Raw genomic sequence first — 9065 nt, forward strand, 5'->3', positions numbered from 1 at the left:
GGAAGAGGGAGTGCCCACAACTCCTCTCCAACCCAAGTATGTTTATGATTGAAGTGAATATCATAACTAATTTTGGTTCTTGAGTATTGGATACTGGTTCTGGAGCTCACATCTGCAATAACTTGCAAGTACTGGAAAGAAGCAGATAGCTAAGTAAGGATGAAATGATTCTAAGGCTAGGCGATGTGAAGGTCGTCGTTGCGGTCTCAACTTAGTTATTAGTGATTATATTCAAATAGAATTAAAAGACTGTTATTATGTACGAAGCATGATCAAGAATATTATTTCCATTCCTATTTTAGAGAATGATGGTCATAATTTGCGATCAATAAAAATGGTTTTTGATTGATGAATGATAATTACTCTCATCTGCTTGATACATTAATCGATGGTCTTTATATTCTCCAATGGTCTAGTTGGATTATGGCTGCCTAACACAAACAAAAACTAGATAATCATGAGAACGCACACTTATGGCACACAAGGCTAAGGCCATATCTCCAAAGATAGGGTGAGGAAGTTGGTAGACTTAAAAAGTCTAGAGGTAGATGATTTGGACAACCTACCAACCGGCGAATCCTGCCTGAAAGGATAAATGATCGAGAAGCCTTTTATTGGACAAAGTGCACTTCCTAACGGTCTTTTGAATTTGATCCATACCGACGTATGTGGACCATCAAATACTCCGACTAGAGGCGATACTCGTACTTCATAACCTTTTACCGATGATCACTCATGGTATGGTTATGTTTACCTAATGAGGTACAAGTATGAGGCCTTTTAAAGGCTCAAGGAGTACAAATATGAAGTCAAGAATCAAACTGGCCGTAAAATTAAAACCCTTCGGCCAGACCGAGGCGGAGAGTATTTAAATGATGAATTCATTGATTACTTAAAAGATAATGGAAGTCTCTCTCAATGGACTCCTTCTGGAACACCATAATTTAATGGCGTGGCTAAAAAGACGAATCGAACCCTACTGGACATGGTTCTATCTATGATGAGTTTTATAGAATTGTTCACTTTCTTATGGGGTCACACTCTTGAGACGGCAGCTAAGTTGCTTAACATGGCGCCATCTAAGACGCTGCCCCAGACTTCATATGAGATTTGGCATGACAAGCCTGCGTCCTACAAGTATTTGAGAGTATGGGATAGTCTTGCATAGGTCAAGAGGCTACTAGGAGACAAACTAGACTCAAGGTCTAGTCCGTGCAGGTTTTTCGGATATCCAAAAGAAACTATGGGATACTACTTCTATGATTTGTCTGAGTAAAAGTTTTTATATCAAGAAACACAGTGTTCTTGAAAAAGAGTTTTCCTACGGATAGCCGATGCGATGAGGTGCTACTTGAGGAATCAAGTGAGACACCTTAACATAATGAAGTAACATCACTTGAGCCTGTAGTTTCCACTGACAGTGTTCCAGTCCTCTGCAAGTCAACTAGAGAATCACGACAGCCTGATAGGAACGGATTCTTGGGACTCACTAGTCAATTGGAAAATAATCCAAAGACATACGAAGAAGCGATGCCGGACATCAATTCGGATAAATGGCTTGAGGCCATGAGAACCGAAATGGGCTCGATGGATTCAAATCAAGTTTGGACCCTCGAAGACCCACCTAAAGGTGTTAAACCTATTGGGTGCAAATAGGTCTACAAACGTAAGCTTGGAGCTGACGGGGAGGTTACAGGCTTTAAGGCTAGGCTCGTGGTAAAAGGATACACTCAACGACCCGGGGTTGATTTTGAGGAAACTTATTCGCCCGTATCCTGGCCAAGTCCATTCGGATTCTACTTGCCATAGCAGCATGGTATGACTATGAAATATAGCAGATGGACATGAAAATAATATTTCTCAACGGTTTCGTTGAGAAAGAGATCTACATGGATCAGCTGGAGGGTTTCACTTACGTTGGAGAAGAACAGAAGGTTTGTAGTCTCCAAAGGTCCATTTATGGCCTCAAACAAGCTTTCTGAAGCTGGAACACGCGCTTTGATGAAGTTATACAGGGTTATAATTTCGCCAAAAATGAATACAATCCTTGTGTACACAAGAAGATCAACGGGAGCGCGGTTGCATACCTTGTGCTTTATGTAGACGACATCTTGCTCATTGGAAATGATGCCAATATGTTGGGCGACATATTAAAGGGTGGTTGTCCACACAATTTTTCATGAAGGATATGGCTGAGGTCTCTTACATCCTTGGTATTAAGATCTATAGGGATAGATCTAACAGGATGTTAGGATTGACCCAATCCTTGTATATTGAGAAAGCATTGAAGAGATCCATTGTAGCACCCCCTATCGCTACTAGGGCTATATCTTCCCAAACGTCATACTCATAGTAACCCTTGTATCTATATATATAAATATGCACATAATCATTTAATCATTATGCACACGTAATCCTAACGTTATAACAGGCATAATCAACCCACAACATTATATATATATATCAAACACAACAAGGTGATCAATCACAAGTAATCCCCACGCTGTTACTTCCTCTTTATACCAATAAAATGTAATTTGTATTTAAACTGCCAATGAAGAGAAAACTACGTACTGGTCCGACCTAACAGAATATAGCGTTGGACCAAGTCTTTAACAAGTAGACACCTCAAGGTCTATTCCTAAAAATAAATATCAGTAGAGGAATGAGCCTACAACTCAATAAGTGAATAACAAGCACTATCTACATATGTAAATTAAATATAGCCCCAAACAAGATCAGTACGCAACATACGTAGAATATAGTCAATTTAATCCCAACATAATCAGCTTTATTACACCACATAGCTAACTCGCAATAAAACAATCAATTAAAGTCCTTCTTTTCCTAGTTTGCTTACCAGAAGGTGATATCGTGTTTTTCCCGTCAACTCAATCTCAGCATTATATAAGTTCGAGTGAATCCCCTAGACAGCCAGCTCATCAATCTCATTTCTTATCATAACTTTTTTAATTCGCATCATATTTCTGTTATTTCGCATCATAGCTCTTTGCATATCATATCTTTTTCATATTGCATCAAAGCTCTTTTCATTTCATTTCTTTCTCATACCTCGTCATAGCTCTTTTCATTTCATTTCGCCTTACAGACTTTTCAACAGCTTTTCAACAACATCAAGGGGTATTCAGATCACAAATATATTCAATTTCCACCACTCCCTTATTTCCACATATGACCATTCTTGTAAGCAACTAATAACGTAAAATCATATATCAATATATTCTCTTTTGCAAACACCCACACACATCATACAACAAATATAATATTGCAATATATTTCTCTCATTTCACATACACTATATCGTTAATCAAATTAAATCATCCACCACTTATATATTTCAGATAAACCAGCTTCAACATGAATCACAAATTTATATAACAGTAATACCACAAATAAAAGAAAGATATATAGATAATACTAATTATTTGTTTACCTCGGCCTTGCAACGCTTTTATCTACTCAATAGGATATGGTTCGGTCCTTTCACTTTAACCTCGTATCCTATAATGAGTTACAACGCATACAATTAATATATCAAGCATATCAATAATTTTTTAAATAGAATATTAAATATTATTCCCACCATTTCTAATAATTCTTTACTATTTTATTTCTACCAAAATCTAAATCTTCGCTCTAGTTCTTCTTAATAACAAGACACTCTAGGTTTCATAAAAATACTTATATTTTGTCATTTAATTCATAGGGATTCATTTAAACAAACCCCATATATATTTATAACTATTATTTTTAATAACATCCCTAAATTAGGTTATCATTAAAAACCTCATTTTTTCACTTTAATAACATAATATTTCTTAAATATAATTTTCAAAATATTTCCATGAATTTTCTATCAATTTCATGCTACTACATAATTTAATTAAACAATAATACATAGAATTATGTGTTTGATTAATAATTTCAATGGAATTTTATAAATTAACTATAGTAATATTTAAATCTAACAAATTTAATAATCTAATTAACCAACAATATCATTTTTATATCGGAATGACATTTAATTCGATACTATTTTAAATAACCATACTTATAAAATATTCCGATTAAATATTTAATAAACAAATTAATTAAATAATATAATTATATAAATTAAAATTACGATTTTCGTACCTCTGTTTGTTATTTTTTCCACCCAGAGAATTGCAATTTTTCACTTGTGTGTTGTGTGCGTTGTGTGCTGTGTATGTGTGCATATAAAGAACAAAGAAAAAAAAGGAAAGAGAGTGAGGCGGTGGGGGTTGATGGCCCCACCTCCCGCTCTCAACTCTCTCTCTAGTCTCTTTATATATATATATATATATATATATATATATATATATATATATATATATATATATATATATATATATATATATATATATATATATATATATATATATATATATATATATATATATATATATATATTATTTACTAACATATATATAATATTATTTTTACTTTATTTATTTAATTAAATTTTTCTTAAAATACTTATTATGTCTTTCCTAATTTTGTTAATAATATTATTTTCTCTCAAATATTATAATGAACTCCAATTTAATTAATTCAATTTTTATTATACTCCAATTATGACCTATAATTTATTTACTAATCAACAGGTTTCATAAAGATTTACTAATTAATCCTGCAGTTATGTATTATAATTTTTGGGGCGTTATATTCAAGATGGAAAACTCAAAATGAGGAGTCCTTCCCATGAGGCATGGGATTAAGATGTCCACGAAGCAGTCTCCCAAGACTGATGAGGAACTTAAAAGGATGTCGAACATCCCCTATGCTTCAGCTATAGGAAGCATTCAGTATGTTGTCCAATGCACCAGGCCCGATGTCGTGTGCGCTTTGAGCATGACAAGCATAGATCAGGCATGCACCAGGGAGGCGCACTAGAGCGGAGTCAAAATCATACTTAAGTACTTGAAAAGAACTAAAGATATCTCAATCAGGTTTTATATTCAAGCTGCATGGTGGTATGGTTGCTTGGAAAAGTTCCAGTCAGGATACCACAGTGGATTCCACCATGGAAGTTGAATACATGGCAGCTTCAAAAGCAGTTAAGGAAGCGGTTTGGATGAAAAACTACATCGAAGAGTTAGGTGTGGTGCCTAACATTGCTGAGTCCATAGTTATCTTTTGCAATAACAATTGCGCGATAGCATAAGTAAAGGAACCAGGATCTCATCACCGCTCCAAACAGATTCTTAGACACTACCAACTGCTTGGATAGATGGTGAGCAGAGGTGACGTCAGGATGGACCAAGTCAGCTCAGCAGAAAACACAGTCGATCCACTTAATAAGCCGATGTTGCAAATTGCCTATACTCGGCATCTAGATAAGATGGGTTTGAGGTTGATGGGTGATTGACTTTAGGTCAAGTGGGAGATTATTAGAATAGGTGACCTGAAAGCCAATTAGATTGGCATTCTTGTAATCTATTCTGACAATAAACACGATCCTATGTAGTATTATTCAGTGAATAAAATTAGTATTCAACTATTGGCATTTAATTTGTTGTGCTCATATATGTTTGCATTTCTTTTAAACATCACAATAAAACCCTCAAACCACTTTAACAACTGTGTAATAGTTGGACTACGCATTGGATGGCGGTCATTAAACCAACTATCAAGGGTTGGGTCTAAAATATTTAAAGTCGAGGACCTCGAGAATGGGCATCGATTGTCCTATGGAGACTTGCATTAAGAGTCGCATTCATTCGATGACTGTCGTGTTTCATCGGCGATAGACGTGGGACGTCTATGCGATCTCAGTGGGTTCATGGGCTAGATGTTGAATCGACTGAACTGACTTAAAGGGATCGTCATATGGAAGCCATGGAGGCTGGATCGATATGACTTGAATCCCCGACTCCGATAGTATAGGAGTAGTCCTCAGACTTGAGGAATCACAACAGTTACTGTAATTTCACCTAGTCTCTAATGCTATGGATCGTTGCTAAACGGCCACCCATGGTGACGGGCTTTCTTGATCAATGGTTGATTGAGAATTAATAATTAAATTAAATTTAATTAATAATAGTATTTGACACTAGCCCAAGTCTAGCTGAAAGCTGAACCTACAGAGTCACACACAAATAACTAGAAAGGACCAAGAAATTAATTGGGAATCGATTCCATAAGTAAACTTATAAATGAGAGGGATCCATTAGATAGAGGAGCCCAATAATAAATTAATAGGATTAATTTATATTGGGTTTGCCCTTACCCTTATTATTTAATAAGTTGGACTTATTAATTAATAAAGGCTTATTAGGGTCATGTATTTAATTGTATCAAATATATGATGGGCTTAATTAGGTAAATTTTAATTAAATTGGATTTAATTAATATTAATTGGTCCTTGTATTTTATTTTAATAAATCGGCCATTGCACCTTTGGAAAGTGGTATGCTAGTCATCCTTTATTTAGAACAAAGAATTTATTACCTTATGGATTGTAGAATGAACGTAGACAAATTCTAATACATTCATACAAGGTATATATATATATATTAGTTATTTGGAATAACTAATAAAAACATTGCACAAAATGAATAATTTCCTACCCTAGAGCTCCAATTCGGCCACCGCTCCTCAAGCACACTTGGTGTGTTCTTTCTCCCTAATTCTTTTCTAGCAAATCAAATTGAGGGATCCCAAATTCGGTGTGGTCAGAATGTGTCTTTAGAGGGCTTCTACGTTGAAGTCTCTCGTGAACGGATCAAATAAAGGAGGTTCGAAGTAAATCAAGCAAAGATGTAATTCTTGATTTACAATTTTGTACCTCTCGTTTTAATTTCACCATTAGCCCCATTTAGTTTTATTATTATTATTATCAACTACATCGAACGACCAGGAACTCCAAGGGTACACACCCTCTGGAATCATGGTATTATTACGTTTTGATTTTAATTCTTAAATTTTTATATTACGGCTTTCGCTTGCGCGTTCCCGGGCCTCGCATTTTTTGTTGTTTTCAAAAATTGCATAAACGTCCAGCGTCTGTTGCCGATGAAACACGACACTTATCCAATGAATGCAATACTTAGTGCAAGTCTCAGTAGGACTCTCGACACCTAGTCTCGAGGTCCTCGACTTGGAACATTTCGGACAAACCCTCAAAAGTTGGTTTTATAGCCGTCATCCAATCCGCAGCCGAACTATATGGGTTATTAAGTAATGTGTGGGCATCTGTTGTGACGTCAAAGCAGTGCTTGACATAATTTGGTAAGCAGAATAGATACATGTGTCAAAGGCGAATGCTTACCATATCTTTCAGGACAATATTGCTTAAATGGTTCTCAAAATTGCCAATGAAATTGACTTTTGGTCACCTATTCCAACAAACGGGGGTCGTTCGTAGGCTAGACTCACTACATCTTGAAGAATTGGACATGGTCGACTTTTGTGTGGGAGTGAGGGCTTGGGAATAGCAAACACAAGATCGGATTACGCTTTGACTGGGGAATGATGAGTGTCGAAGTCACCAAAAATAATTCCTACAACACTTGTGAAAGTGGGAGTAGGGTCGAATCCACAGGGATTGGCTTTAAGTTGATTTCTTTAAGAGAAATAGAAAATAATGGGGGGAGATTTGATGGTAAAAAGAAATAATCAAAAACTAAATAAATAATTAAAAATACCTGACGAAGATACAAGAGAGAGATTTTCCGGTTAAGGCTAGAATCATGCTTGATTCTTGTGAGTTGATCATTGATGCAAGAATAACACATGTGTAAACAAATAAATCAGTTATAGTGTTGGTACGACCTAACAACCTCACCTTTCCTTACCTTTTCGTCAGCCAAGGTACGACCGTTGGCTAGATCCCTAATTAACAGACAACCCTGGGAACGTCCACAAGATTTAATCTATTAACAGCATTAAGAATTAGAAAGGCCTGATTCTAATCAACAAACTCCTACGAGGACAATTCGTTTAAACTAGATCATGCATTCCCCATAACATAATTAAATACTGTGACATAACTAATCATGCTACGTTGCCACTAAGTATTGAACTAAATAAACAATTACACGGATTTATAAAGTCCAATTAGCTAAGCAAACCTTCTTGATAATGAACAACCGGCCGAATCATTCATAAATCAGATGTTTGTAATTAAAGCACAGAGAATAACATGAATATTTGTTTGACAAGTGTAGAACGCAGATTAAATCTCACAACATAATGGGAATCAAGCAATCACCATACCTTAACCAGAAAATAGGGAATTTAGCCGGACATATTAATGGAAGAACACACTATAAAGTGGAACTCCATTAATTCCGGTAGTAAAATAAAATAAAAGAGAAAGAATGAACAGAGAATTCTATAGAGTTCTAAATAATGACTGAATGTCTTCTAATGAAGAGATCCCGCCTATTTATAATAAAAGTCCCCTACGAATCTAGACGTAGTGGGGGAATAGATACGTGATAAACTCTAAAAAGGTAAATAAATTACAAGAGATAAGCTTTAAAGAATCCTTTCTAAATCTAAACACTTGATTCCTTTATCTCTTGGGGAAATCGCTCGAGCTTATCCTTATCCCGAGTTGACTACTCCATTAAGCTTGGACACGCTTTGTCAATTCTGCAGAAACGTCCTTATAATCTTCCTTTTTGCTGAATATGCAATAAAATCACATAATTATGAATATTTTGGCTTAAAAAGGAAGATTAAATTGCTATAAAGTCATTATAATTGCAGAGTTATCAGGGAACTACTCTGGAAAGAGTTAGGAACAGGAACAAAGAGAAGCGAGAATCACTTAAATGGAGGAATCGATTGGAGGCAAACCGAAGGAAAAGGAAAAGGAAGGTGGGTGCTTGTCGAATTCTCTAAATACACGTCATTTTCAATAAAGATTTTATTCAACACACATCCAAGTGAGAAAATAACAAGATCATCCTCTTGTGTTGGAAGAATTTCTACTTTTTTTTGTTCCCACGGTATGAAAGCAATACTCTAACCACTGAGTTAAGTAGGTCATTTATCATACCAAAGGAACCAAATGG

The sequence above is a fragment of the Sesamum indicum genome, unplaced genomic scaffold, assembly GCF_000512975.1.
Source record: "Sesamum indicum cultivar Zhongzhi No. 13 unplaced genomic scaffold, S_indicum_v1.0 scaffold00057, whole genome shotgun sequence".
Classification (NCBI taxonomy): Eukaryota; Viridiplantae; Streptophyta; class Magnoliopsida; order Lamiales; family Pedaliaceae; genus Sesamum; species Sesamum indicum.